The sequence below is a fragment of the Ciconia boyciana genome, chromosome 11, assembly GCF_034638445.1.
Source record: "Ciconia boyciana chromosome 11, ASM3463844v1, whole genome shotgun sequence".
Classification (NCBI taxonomy): domain Eukaryota; kingdom Metazoa; phylum Chordata; class Aves; order Ciconiiformes; family Ciconiidae; genus Ciconia; species Ciconia boyciana.
In genome coordinates this window covers 14,292,263-14,304,847 of record NC_132944.1, presented here as the reverse complement: position 1 = coordinate 14,304,847, position 12,585 = coordinate 14,292,263, and the positions used below count along the sequence as shown (strand labels likewise).

General features: G+C 43.8%; 1 protein-coding gene across 6 annotated transcripts in view; it reads left to right on the top strand.

Moving 5' to 3' along the window:
* Nucleotides 1-12,585, top strand: part of MITF (melanocyte inducing transcription factor) — a 111,418-nt gene that overhangs the window by 44,091 nt on the left and 54,742 nt on the right. The window contains exon 1 of one of the 6 annotated variants that reach the window (XM_072875841.1): nucleotides 4,718-4,738. The exons of the other annotated variants lie outside the window; for them this stretch is intronic. The gene's annotated coding sequence lies outside the window, so the exon portion shown is untranslated. Of the gene's footprint in view, nucleotides 1-4,717; nucleotides 4,739-12,585 lie in introns of those variants that run through there. 6 annotated transcript variants of the gene reach the window in all.

The window sequence follows — 12,585 nt, the reverse complement described above, 5'->3', positions numbered from 1 at the left end:
TGGCCAATTTCAAGCAAAACTGACTTCTTCAGGTTTTCTGGAGTATGGTCTCTGCATACCTGTTACCCCAAGATTGGGGGGTGCACCTTTGTGTTCAGAGGGGAGAGTATCAGCACAGGAGAAAGATGTTGGAAAATGGGTTTTATCATGAGTTATCCCTGTAGTAATATGTCCTTACAGTAATACATTAGGAGTTGCCATGGTTCAGTGAGTGGTTTGGGGATTTTTGTTGCTTGGTTTCATTTTGAGGACACTTCTCCAGCTTATTTTCCTTAGGCTGTGTTGGAAGTGCCATGGTCTTCTCCTAGAGGTGAATCAGACCATTCCTACCAACTTCAGTCTGTTACTTGCACGTGGGCATGGAGAGGGCTTTTCACCCTCTCAAACTATGATCTTCTGCATTCACTGGAATCGCAGCGGCCTTTAATTGCCCTTTTTTATGGCAGTATATTGGGGTTTTCTGTTAAATAAGGAAGGATACAGTTTACCTGAAGTAATAACAGTAGCACAGTTTTATTGCTCATAAGACCGCTGGTATCAAAGTGCCTTCCTTGCTGGCACTTGCTGATGTTTCATCTGCAATCCTTTTCCAGGCCACTACGGTACCAAGGGCTTGGACTTGTTTGAAAACCAAACCGCTTTGTCCTGGGAACTGCATTATTCTGGCTGACTTTGCAATCCCCAGTGTACCTGGTGCTGGTTCTGCGGAGGCGTGTGGTGGGATGGGTGGTGAAATTTGAGTGATTTATTTATTTTGCTCTCATTTCAGGGAATTTTTGAATCCCAGTCTGGAAAGATTTAATGTGCTGGCCTTTTAGTAAGACTAAACACTTGTTGGATTTTTAAAAACTCGTATGTAAGCATTCAAATATTAAAGGCTTCGGTTTCAAACAACTTGTATATGTACATAATCTTTAGAACATATTACCTAATGCATTTGATCTGCTTTGGTTTTTTTCAACATAACATTTTCAGCTTAACATTGTTGTGTATTTTGTAGATTGTCTCTGCTTTCCCCCAATTATTTTTAAAAAACAGTTTTAGCAGCATGAGCTAATGTAAGTGTCTTTAGAAGGTGCTTGCTCTGCCAGACAGGAGGATGTTTTTCCGGTTGCATACTTTGGTTTTGTGTACTTCTTAATTATTACTTTTTTCAGAATAAATTAGGCTGTATTGAAAGAGCGCAAGAGGCTGAAGTTCTTTGTTCCCAGGCTGAAAATAACATGGCCAGTGAAGGTGTTTTCACTCTCCTCCACTTTTGAACTTCAGTGGAAATTTGGATGGCAAGTCCAGGATGTTGAATAGTAACGGGATGCCAAGGGTTTGGGTTTTTTTACGCTGGTGTAATGGACTGAAAGAGTTCTTCTCCGCTAAACTTGCGAGCAGGTGTTGCAAGAGCCTGGCAGGTTCAGCTTCAGTTATGTCTTGTGTTGCTTGTCAATGCTAGGTAGGATAATTAAAGACATATGACTGTTGGCTGCAGGGGATGGATGATATTGGGATTTAGAGATGTGGTTTCAAGTCCTGTCTTTACTGCCTAGGCTGTGTGTCCCCACGTAAGTCCCCTAAGAGGCTCTGCTCAAAATCCTTGTGTTGGAAGTCATTATGGGTGATGGTATCTTTGTCAGATGATGTGTGGCTGTTGGACCCTTCAACTACTGTCTTGCCTTTGAATGGTGTCCCTCTTTAAGTCTGCTCTGGATTAAATCTCTTCCTCTGCATGCCTTCTGTCTACTTTGTCATCTGCTTTTGTAGTAGGTATTTCTTGTTTTTATGTTTGTGTTGGGGGGGGGACACCCCTAATCTTTGGGTTATCGGTTTTTGACTGGGAGAGGAAAGGCAGGTGAGCCTGTATAGATTAGCCCATATATGGCCTGGTAGTTTAAAGCATAAGAGCTCCAGCTTTCCAGGATGGCAGAAAGCGGTGGGCAAATGAAGGTGTGGTGTTAAGACTCTTTTGAAGGTAAATTGGCTTAGTTCTCCTTGCAAAGCAAACTCCCTGGAAGGGAATGTGAGTTTTCTTCCTCCATCAAAGTCTGCTGTAAGTTATATTCATGTTATAAACATGTGGACTTAAAAAAATAATTAAATTGACTGACCAGTTTTGGCTGCCCAGTCTGGACTGTTAGGGGTACCCCTAGGCTGGTCAGGAAGCCATTGCCTGGAAACCAGGTGAGGCCTTCTAGGAGAAGAAAGTATGGTAGGTATGCCTTTTATTTTCCTATTTTTTATTTTGTTCCTCAGCTGAATAAAGGAGCAAATATTTTTTGCCCGAAAATGGTGACTTACTTGAACATTTGATTTAGGCAAAACTTGATGCTGACTCTGCGGGCCAGTTAAACTGAGTAACATTTTGTGGTCAACAGAGAGAAAATAGGGACCGAGGTTGATTGTTCTGATGTGAACGATTAACAGCTGCTCCTTTTCATCACCTGCTCCCACAGTTTTCTAACTCTAGCTTTCTTTTTGTCCTGTTATGTCAGTTATTTGTACCACTTGATGGGAGGTTTTGCCTGTTTAAGAAATACTGACTTGGAGGAACTTTTGCATGACAAAAATGACCTTTATTTGGAGACTATTTTCAGATCTTTTCCTAATGTTAGTACTTGAAGTTAGCCTTATCCATTGACTTATTCCATTTGAATGTGTGGCTGCCCCAAATTCAGGAAGCACTGGGCCCCTCTGGTCTTTGCATGGTTCAGTGCAGAAATCTGGGGAATAGTGTAGCAGCTGGACACAAAAGGTGGAGTCAGCTAAACTGTAGTCACTTACTTGCAAAGTGGTGACATAGGCACTCCAGTTATTTCTAAATTAGTTAGAAAGGAGGGGTCGCATTTTTTAGGTATTATTTACTGCTTCAGTTCAACGCTTCTGAACTCTGGCTCACTCAGCTGGGCTAACATAGGAGAGGATATGGGCAACGGCGTCCTCAAAGGTGGGGGCGAGGGGGGAGAGAGGACTTCCAAGAAATTGCAGCACGATGACTGCTGATACTTGCTTTCCAGCCAACCCAGCGTGCCAGATGATATGAGGAATGTTTCATTAGGGTCTGGATGGGCTGGTAGCTCTAGAAGAGCATCTCTGTTTTGGTGGGACCCGCTGAGAAGCCTGTTCAAGCTAGCATGTTCACCCTCCAGAAGGATTGCATTTGGCCATGCTCATGCATGTGAAGGCCGCAGTTCGTGTTTTGTGCAATACTGTATTCCAGTACTACTTCAGATCCGTACGCTCTGCTGAAGCGTTTGCTTTGTCCTGCATCTGTCCTGTTGGAGCCTTTGGCTGGAGGGCATCTTCTGTGGCCCGTAACTCGTTACTGGCTGCTTCGTTCCACAGTGACCTACTTTGATTAAGCAACGAGTCTTTATCTGAACAGAGGCGAGTTGTTCCTTCGCCAGTCCTCCAGTTGGAAACAGTTTCGGGACTGGACTTCTCAGAATGAGACTGTTGGTACCAGTTTAATCTTGTTCATAGCTGGTTTATATCGCTTGGTGAAATGCCAGGGTTCTCTCCTGGGTGTTTGTTTCTCTGCTGTATTTATAGACAGCAACAGTCATCCCTGTCAACGACCTCCATTTTGTGAGGTTAAAATGCCAAACTTTTCTTCAGCTTCCCACTATAAAGTGGACTCTTGTTTCTCTTGTTGCTTCAATTTCAGCTCTGTGTTCTTCAGCAGAGGTGCCTGGGCAGGAGCCCTTGCCCACAAGGTCTTAATGCAGACGTCTTGTACTGCTGCCGCTAGTGCTTCTCCATCCTCTCTGGTATGACCTTGTCTGGTGCAGCCCGAGGCTGCTGCTTTGCACGTTTGCGTTGCAGTGCTGGCCACTTGTGACCTTAGGAGTGACTCGTTCCCCTGGGCTCTTCTCTCTCCCATTGAGTTTACATTCATCACAGAAAAACTTGACGATGGCCCCATATCCTGTTGTGCTTTGAAAGATCCTAATGGAGTTGTGGCAGCTCACCAGAAGGATGAGCTGTTTCTCCTGAACTGTGTTCTGAAACAGTGCAGACCAAATCCAGCAGATACAAGTCAAGGGGAATGTTACTCTAATCAAGGAGTTGTTTTCCCAAAAGTGTCAATGGATCCAAGTCTGGAGCCTTAGCAGGGGCATGAGGTACAGATGTTTCAGGTTACTGGAGAGGAGATCGAAGAGCTTATGTTGAAAGGAAATAAGTGGGAATATAAAGAGGGATCCAGGAAAGCCAGTGAGCTTTTCAGGTGTGTAATCTGCTCATAAGCTTAAATGTTGCCCCTTCGTAAGGGGAGAAAAATCAATGTAATTTTAATGTGGCGTGAACTCGAGGCAGTGCCTCGTGGCCATAGTAAAGGCTGGTAGCAGTTGCAACATGGTTTGGGATTGGGAGTTGTTGAAATCTTTGATTCTTTGAAAGCGACAAAAGAGTGCTCCAAGGAGCGACGAGCGGGGGCGGGGGGCGGGCAGCAGCAGGGAGGGCAGGGCGAGGGCCCCGCGGCTGGCGGGCCCTCCTGCCGTCCGCGGGGCCTCCTGCCGTCCGCGGGGCCTCCTGCCGTCCGCGGGGCCTCCTGCCGTCCGCGGGGCCTCCTGCCGTCCGCGGGGCCTCCTGTGCGCTCTCTTACTGCTGCCCCCTCCCGCCGCTATCCCTGCCGCTGCTGGGGAGGCAGGGGACGAAGCTCCATCTAGTGTATAAAGGGAGATGTCTGGGAGCTAGCAAAATAAGAAGAAATCGTGTGGAAGATGGCTTTTCCTAGGCCAGGCGTGGGGTTTGTGTTTGTGGGGGGTTTTTTGGGGTTTTGTGTGGTTTGGTTTTTTTTTGGGGGGTGTTTTTTTGGTGGGTGTTTTTTTGGTTTTTTTGTTAACTTGTGACTAGGGTTGCAAACTCTTTGACTGTGCAAGTATTAATTGAGTAGCGTTGGCATTCTGACAGGTGATGCTAATTTTCTGTACCTGGGAGTGTGTAGAGGTTCCTACTGGCTTTAATACAGTTTTAAGTAGTCTCTAATGTCAATTCTAGGCAAAACCAAATATATGTCCTTCTATTAAGATTAGGTGTTGCATAACCAGGTTGTAGCTCTGTGAAGAGAAGGAACGCAGAAGTTTAACGGTATATAAGGCTAATGCTTTTAAGGTAGAGTATCTTTTGACTCTTCCTGACTGATTTGTATAATCTTAAACTACAGTAAGTGGGAGATAATGCAAGTGTAAATGGACAAGACATTTTATTATCTGCTTTTAAAAACAAAACAAGAGTAACAAATCATCTTGTTTGTTCTGGAGGTTGCTAAAAATAGATTTTTATTCCCCCCCCCGGGTACTTGGAAAACCAATTGCAGTTCCTGAATGTGACTTTGCAGCAGCCTCTCTAAAAGGATGGGAAACACATTTTCAGTGTGTTTGACGCATATTGGCAATTCAGTATCAGGCAGCTACTAAATTTCTGAGTTCGGCAAATGGTTGTATGGCAAAAACAGGGTACTACGATTTAATCCAGGTTTTTTTTTCTGTGGATAATGAGGCAAACTTTGTTTTCCTTAATCCACCTATGATGTTCCATTCTTATCCAAAAATATGCTGCTTGTCCTTGTACTTGTAGTATCTCTTCTACGGTTCAGTGCCAAAGACCACTTGGTAGAATTCATCCCTGCCTGCAGTGGTAGCTCTTTGAAATCTGTGGGAAGTTGGGATCAAGTACCTGCATGGGTTTTTGTTGTTTGGGGGCTTTTCATAGTTTCCAGCATATTGGGAATATTGGGGATTCTTCCTGCTGGAGGAGGATCAGGAGGAATAGAAGAAGGTGAGTGAAGAGAAGGTGAAGTTTGCATCCAAAGTGGTAGGTTGAGGTGAGGGGATGGTTTCTAGTGCTAACCTTTCGCAACCAAGAAGCTAAAGAACCAGGGGGGTCATTTTGTTCCCAGCAGCATGTTTGCCAAGCATTTGTTTTGCAGAAACGTGCAGCTGCTACCAAGTCCAGACTGAGAGCTGTTATAAGACGGCTTTTTAGGGACAGCAGTACTGTTGGCTGCTGGGCTCCAGCAAGTCTGGACCTGTACATCATTTCCAGGTGACTTTGCTGCCAGCTTATAAACCTGGTTGACTAATGTAGTGCTGTATAGTCGTCTGCTGTAGCCTAAAATAACAGAAGGTGTGAATTGCTGCTCCACAGTAATGGCGGGTGCTCCCACAGGTACTTTGCCAAGGTCACGAATGCTAAATAAACCAGACTAAACAAAACCTTGTTGCGATAATTCATGATTAACTGTAGCCTTTGCAGGATTTATCGGTTATAAACTAAGTGCCTGCCTTTATTTTTTTGTCCTAGTAACTAAGGCAGATGTGAACTTCAAGTCCAGTGAAACTTTTTTTTGGCTCTTGCCTCTGTTTACATGATTCAGGAGTTTGCAGTAGTTCCACAACAAATATAGCTTTGAACAGAAATAGCCATTCAAGTGCTATGCTTCTGGCAGTACAGAAGAGATTAAGAGGGTCTAACAAAAAAGCTTGTAAAGAGTTTTGAGTTGGCTGCTTTTTTTTTCCCCCAAAAAGTAGGCCAATAATTGTAATGTATTTTAAAAAGTAAGAAGTGGTATTCCTGCAGCAAGTTACATAGACAGCATGTCTCAGTTGTCATGAAACAGTGCAAAACATGGTGCATGCTGAATAGTTTTACTTTAAAACAGGCTTTTTCTAGAACTGCAGCAGCTGTATTAAGTTTTAAGAACTTAGTTGATTGCATCAAGTTGTTTCTGAGGATTTTTCCTGATGTCTCTTCTTTGAGAAGAGCTTATGCTTTTTAGATGCAACATGAGACAGATGCAGAACAAAAGAGTGATGGCAAAATGAAATTAAGCAGGGCTGTATTTATGAGTTGTTAAGAAAAGACTTATGAATAGATTAAGGAGGATCTTTTTGTATATATTTTGACACTTTGAAATTGGAAAGTATAAATGTTGCTTGCATGTTCTTATTTTGAATGAGACTTCATTCTGTATCATGTTTTAGATTTGGTATTTATTTTATTTACATGCGATCCTAAGTTTAAGTAATTATTTTCCTCTTTTCCTCTCCCTAGTATTCATGAACAGTTTCTGGCTAGAAACAAGGTGCAGAATTTTTTTCTACAGGGGCGGAGGGGAATTGCCAGAACAGTCCCTGGAGATGCCAGTTCCCCAGTACTCCAGGCTTTAAATCAATACTAAATATTTCTGTGAAAGACTGCAGTTCATATAGGTGTCATGAACTTAAAATAGAATTTACAGCTTTTGGATGGCGGGTGAAGTGGTCCTCTAACCAACACTCGCACTGACCTACCCCAGCCATGCTGTGCAGCTGCAGAGCAGACCCTGAGGCGTTCCGATGTGACCCACGGCGTACAACCGACGGTTGTAAGCACACAGAAACCTTACCCATCTTGGGGAAATCCCTGAACTGGGAGTGGTTGGGATTTGGGATAGGTACTTGGGGACAGAGGGACCTTATTGTGGATGTGACTGTATTGAGGATGCTGCTGGATCCCATGGTGGCATAGCAGTGCTAGCTGATGGACTGCTGGGGTTTGCTTTCTCCAAGAGCCTTGGTTTGAGATTACCCCATGTCAGGGATGTTGTAGGTCGCATTGAATGGCCTAAGCAAGGGAATTGAAGGCTATTTCTTCTGTAGTTTTTTGCAGTTGGGTAGTTCCTCCAGTGAATGACTGTCATTTTGCTTGGCCTCAATTAGCAAGTTTTTAAACATCACTAATGCTTTCTTACCTGGGCAGCTGGAGCGTATCCCACCTTCCTGTCTGTACTGTGAATACCCAAGGCAGCAAGACTGGTACATCTGTCCTGCGATTGCAAATCACAATTGCAGTGTAAATATCCAAATGGTTGGTAAAGTAACTTTTTGCTGAAAAAAGGCTTTTTTCCCCCCCAGTCATTCAGCCTGCACAGTAAAACAATCCTCTTGCCCCAATAACTCTTCTACAAATAGCCAAAAATGTAGAATAACTACGAGCAATGCTTAAGGACTCTTAAAAATTGGAGTTTGTTTAAAACGTGTGGATGCTGAGGAATTGGTTTCTGCAGTCTGGAGAATTGCTTTGTTAGAAAAGTTGCTAAGGACACTCCCCGATCTGATCAGGTCCTGTAATGAACAGCTAGCACTGTGGCTAGAGATTGAAGGGAGAGTTTGCATAATATCTGTCCAAGATTATTTTAATGTTAGAGTTATTGCAGTAATGTGTTAGGGGTTGTTTGTTCCCTTGCATGTAGTATTCACTGTAACAAGCAAGTCCTACACGCTTATAACACCGACCCATCACGTACTGAGCAGTGAATTCACTTTGCGGCTTTCGTTATGACTGTTTGGAGTTCTTAATCATTTCAAGCAAGTCTTCCATAAACACTTTCCCGTTTGCTTCTTAAGATCCTGTTTGCTCAGCATACCAGATCAAGGATGTCATCTGCGCGAGATGAGGCTTTCAGCTGCCTCGTCTTCTTTGGAAAGTGTTGAATAGCACTGTAACAGTGGATTCAATAAGCAGAAAACCTCGATTGAGTGGAAGGGTTTAGGCTGGGAATTGCTGGGTCACTGTAAGCCTCGAGGATTGCGGTGGCTTTTTGGCTGGGAGGGAACCTGAGCGTGTGAATGACGGGTACAAGCTGTGAACACAACATGGTCATCTTGTTATTCACAGAGCTGCCTCTGTGAATAAACTCACCATCTGACTGTGTAAGTGATAGATAATTTCTAAACCAAGATGTGATGGAAAGGGGATGTGGAGTCAGATCTGGGCACTATGTAGCTGCAGAGTATCAAAAAGTGCAGTGATCATACGTCATCTTCCCTCTCTGCGACGGTGTTATCTTCTCTGTTTACCCAGATAAAAGAAGGTAAATTCTATATTACAAAATCAAGAACTACAGAGGTTGTTAGTGGAGTGTTATCTCCTGGCTTATTCTTTTATCACCTCTTGGTTGTTTTAGTTATCTGGTTTTTTTGTTTTGCAAATGTGTGTAGAGCTCTTTAGAGAGGGAAGTACCCATAGACGTGGTGTCTGAAAAATGGTTCAAAAAGCCTTTGACAAGGTGACTGGTCAGGCTTTCAAGTGAAAGACAAATCCGCCTCATGCCTTTTTTTTTTTTTGTAATATATTCTCTACGTTTGTGATGGCTTTGAAAGTTTGAGGAAGAGCACCAAAGCAATATTGGGTAACGCAGTCAGCTACATTTTTGAATTCCTTTAACCCTTCATGGAACATTTTTGGGAGCTTGAGGTATTTGTGTGTGTAGGTGTCTTCACCTGCCTGCTCCTTTTCTGCCTGAGGGATTTAGCCTGTTTGAGCAGAGGTGAAACTACGGAAACTGTGTACACCATCACATTGAGCCTCTGTACTTTTACAGATGCATGTCTAGCTCTTGAGATGCACCTCCAGTAGTGGTTCCTAGGTGGAGGTTCACCTAGGTGAACCTTGAATGCGAAGGAGTTATGTCCCAGAAAACAAATTTGTCTTGCACCCACCCTTTCCCTTCGTCTTTTTAGTGATAAAGATCGTGAGAAAACTGTGCCATTACAGACAGTCCTTATCCACTCCTCTGATGGCATTAATGGCCTGATCACACCCCTTTTAATTAATGAATGGGAGAACGGCTTTCAGTGGCAACCCATGTCTTCCGTTTCTCCCAGACCTGCAGGGGGTTGTCTGTCTGTGGGACAGCGAGGGTGGTACAGCCACCTGGGCGCGGGGCTGAGGATCACCATCGCTCAGCCCGCAGTAGTGCCGGGCATTTATCTGTGCTTGCTGCAGACCCACACCTTGCTCCAGGCTCTCTCCATCAGGAGTTTGTGCAATACTCTCATGCAGGTGAGGCAAGATGTAGCGAGATGCTGACTCCAAACTTCTGGGCTGTTTCGGAGTCATTTCGTGATATCTGAAGACCTTGTGCGTGGCTGCCTCAACCCCCGTCTCTTCTCGGTAGGTGCTGGATTGCACAGGTCTGCAATGCCAGCAGGCACCGGGCTCCGCTGCCCTTGTCGCTGCTCTGTGGGGGTTTGAGTTGCCAGGTCCTTATCTGGAGCCACCCCTAGAGACTCGGCCGGCCGGGACACCGCTTGACTTTCACCCAAGGGTGCTCAGCAAAAGCCCTTGGACACGAGGGTGGGGGGGGAAAGATGGAAGCTGTTAGAGTTCAGATGTTTGTGCCCTGCTCCTTTGACAGCTGCTGTCTGTAAGCCGTGCTTTCCTGGAGCGACGGCACCGTGAGCAGATTGCGTGATTGATTTGTTGTGATGGAGGTTGTGTTCTGGGAGTTGAAAATACTGTGCTTGGGAGCTGGCCACTGTCTTCTGCAGAGCCACAGGAGCTGTGGCTGACCAGCTGAGATAATGATGGTGACTTTCAGAAGGGGAAGACTTATAAAATACTCCATGTTTAAAAAAAATTATAAATATATATACATGTATATATCTCCTTCTGAAACTTCATGTCAAACACACATTTGGGCTAATGGAGGTTCAGTTTAGGCATAAAAAGACTTGGTGCATTATAGTGATTATTATATAGAAGTCTTTGAGGATAGTCTCGGTTTGCAATTATTCATCTCCCTTTTAACAGGACTGGTAGTAAAGGATCGTAAAATATTACCTTTGCAGCTTCTAGATTGAACCTCTTTAGTTTTACCTTGTTCCTTAATCTGGTGGTGATCAAGCTTTCCAAGCTATACTGCAAGCTGTGTCCCCAAGTAAATGGGCATTCAAGCAGATCAACTCACGGCATTTTATTAAGTCAACACTCATGCAAAAGCCACCTCCAGAGCTTAATAATTATTTACTGAGTGTTCCTGGGTCATGAGAGAGGTTTTCATTAAGTTCAGAAAGCATTATGTTCAGCAGCTTGTGAAGGTGTGTTTTAAAGACAGGAAGAAAAATGGAAAACTACTAAATGGTGTACAGCTACTTAAAAAAATTCTTAGCTGAGGATTAAATGAAGTGTTTTGTTTGTGTGGTTGGTTTTTGCTGTGTGTGTTTTGTTGTGTTTTTTTTCTTAAAGACAAGTGTATCCACTGAATTCATTCGATCTGTAATTCAACCCTTAGCTCCTGGGTAGTAGCTCTGCATGGTGGATGTTTGAGGGTTTTTTCTTCCTTCTCCCTGCTGACCAGGTGCACACTGCATTTGGGTAGATGGATGGATGCCCGTCGGGTTGAGGGTTGTTCTACGGGTGCAGCCCATGGTGTAGGGTAAGCGGTGCTGCTGCAGGAGAGCAGCTCTGAGCTGGTGCGGGTCAGGATAAGAAAGCACTGGAGGGACAAAAAAATGTTTTACCTTGATGATGGAGCAGATGTAACAGCAGGCAGTGTGTCTCTTTAAACATGGAACCTTCAAACGCAGAAACCTTCTTTCATATAGAGGCCTGAAACGTAGTCCTTGCTTTCATATAAAGGCTGATAAAGGTCTCCACACCATTTAGGTGTAATTGCTCTATCCTTGGCAAGAAAGGACAGACGAGGGTGCCAACTGTTGGTTTGGGTTTTTTTAACATTGATGCTTTGAGCAGCGCCAGCCAGTTGGTGTGGGGAGTGGAGCATCGCTGTGACCCACAATCAATTATTAAATTTTAGGAATGAAGTACAAAGTGCTCAAGGGAAAATGCCCTAGTAGTTTTCTTGTACTTAGAATCCCTTGCTTTAGCTGAAGATAGGGTAGAAATTGTGTAGGGAGCTTTTTTGTTCTTTGTGGGTTTTTTGGTTTCGGGGTTTGGGTTTTTTTGGGGGTAATCTGGCTCCCTCTTGCATTTTTTTTTTTTTTTCTTTTGGTATCCTTCCATTTTCTGTCACCTCTCTGTGGCAAACAGTGATGATGGCTGGCAGGTTGGATGCTGCTAGAAGTGTTGTTGCTTCAGCCACATATATAGTACTGGCAACAAAAAGTTTCTTGAGGTTTTACTGCTTGGTAGAGAGACTGAAAACAATCTGGCAAACTAACTTTACTTTTGAGGAACTCTACTGGTCATTGAAGAGGAGGGCTGTTGGAAGGGGAGCTGTGCAGTGGTCTCTTCTGATAATGCCTTCTGGAGGTCAAGCCAAGTATTTGAGTTGTAATTTTGGCAACCTCTCATCTGCTTGCTTTAAAGATCATGATAGTTTTATGCTAACATCAGATATTTAAACATGGATGCCTTTCTTTTCTCTATAAATAATTATGAATGGGGTAAGGGTAAGACATGAAACACAAGCATTTAAATCCCGTGTTATTTCTTATCTCTGACCTCCGAGATCTGGTGCAGCTCAGTGGATTTCTTGAGGTGCTAAATCTGCTTTTCTTGGCTGATTTCTCTGTGGACTAACCCATTAACAGTTGGCATGAACAGAGGAGAGCAACAGCAGCCTCCCTCTTGTGTGCCATTTCTCTGCTTAGAGCAGGGTAGTCGATCCTGCCCAGAGCAAGTGGGTTGGAAAGCTCTTTTTTTTTTTTTAAAATGCATTTTATTTGATGCTTGTTCATCTCTGTTTGAGGAAGCTTTGGGTTTGAGGAGTTGGTCTGTGGTTTTCACTATTGTAATTCATTTAAGAAACCTTATATTGGGGGCTTTTCTTTTTTCTTTAAAAAAAAAAACCAAACAAAACCAAAACCT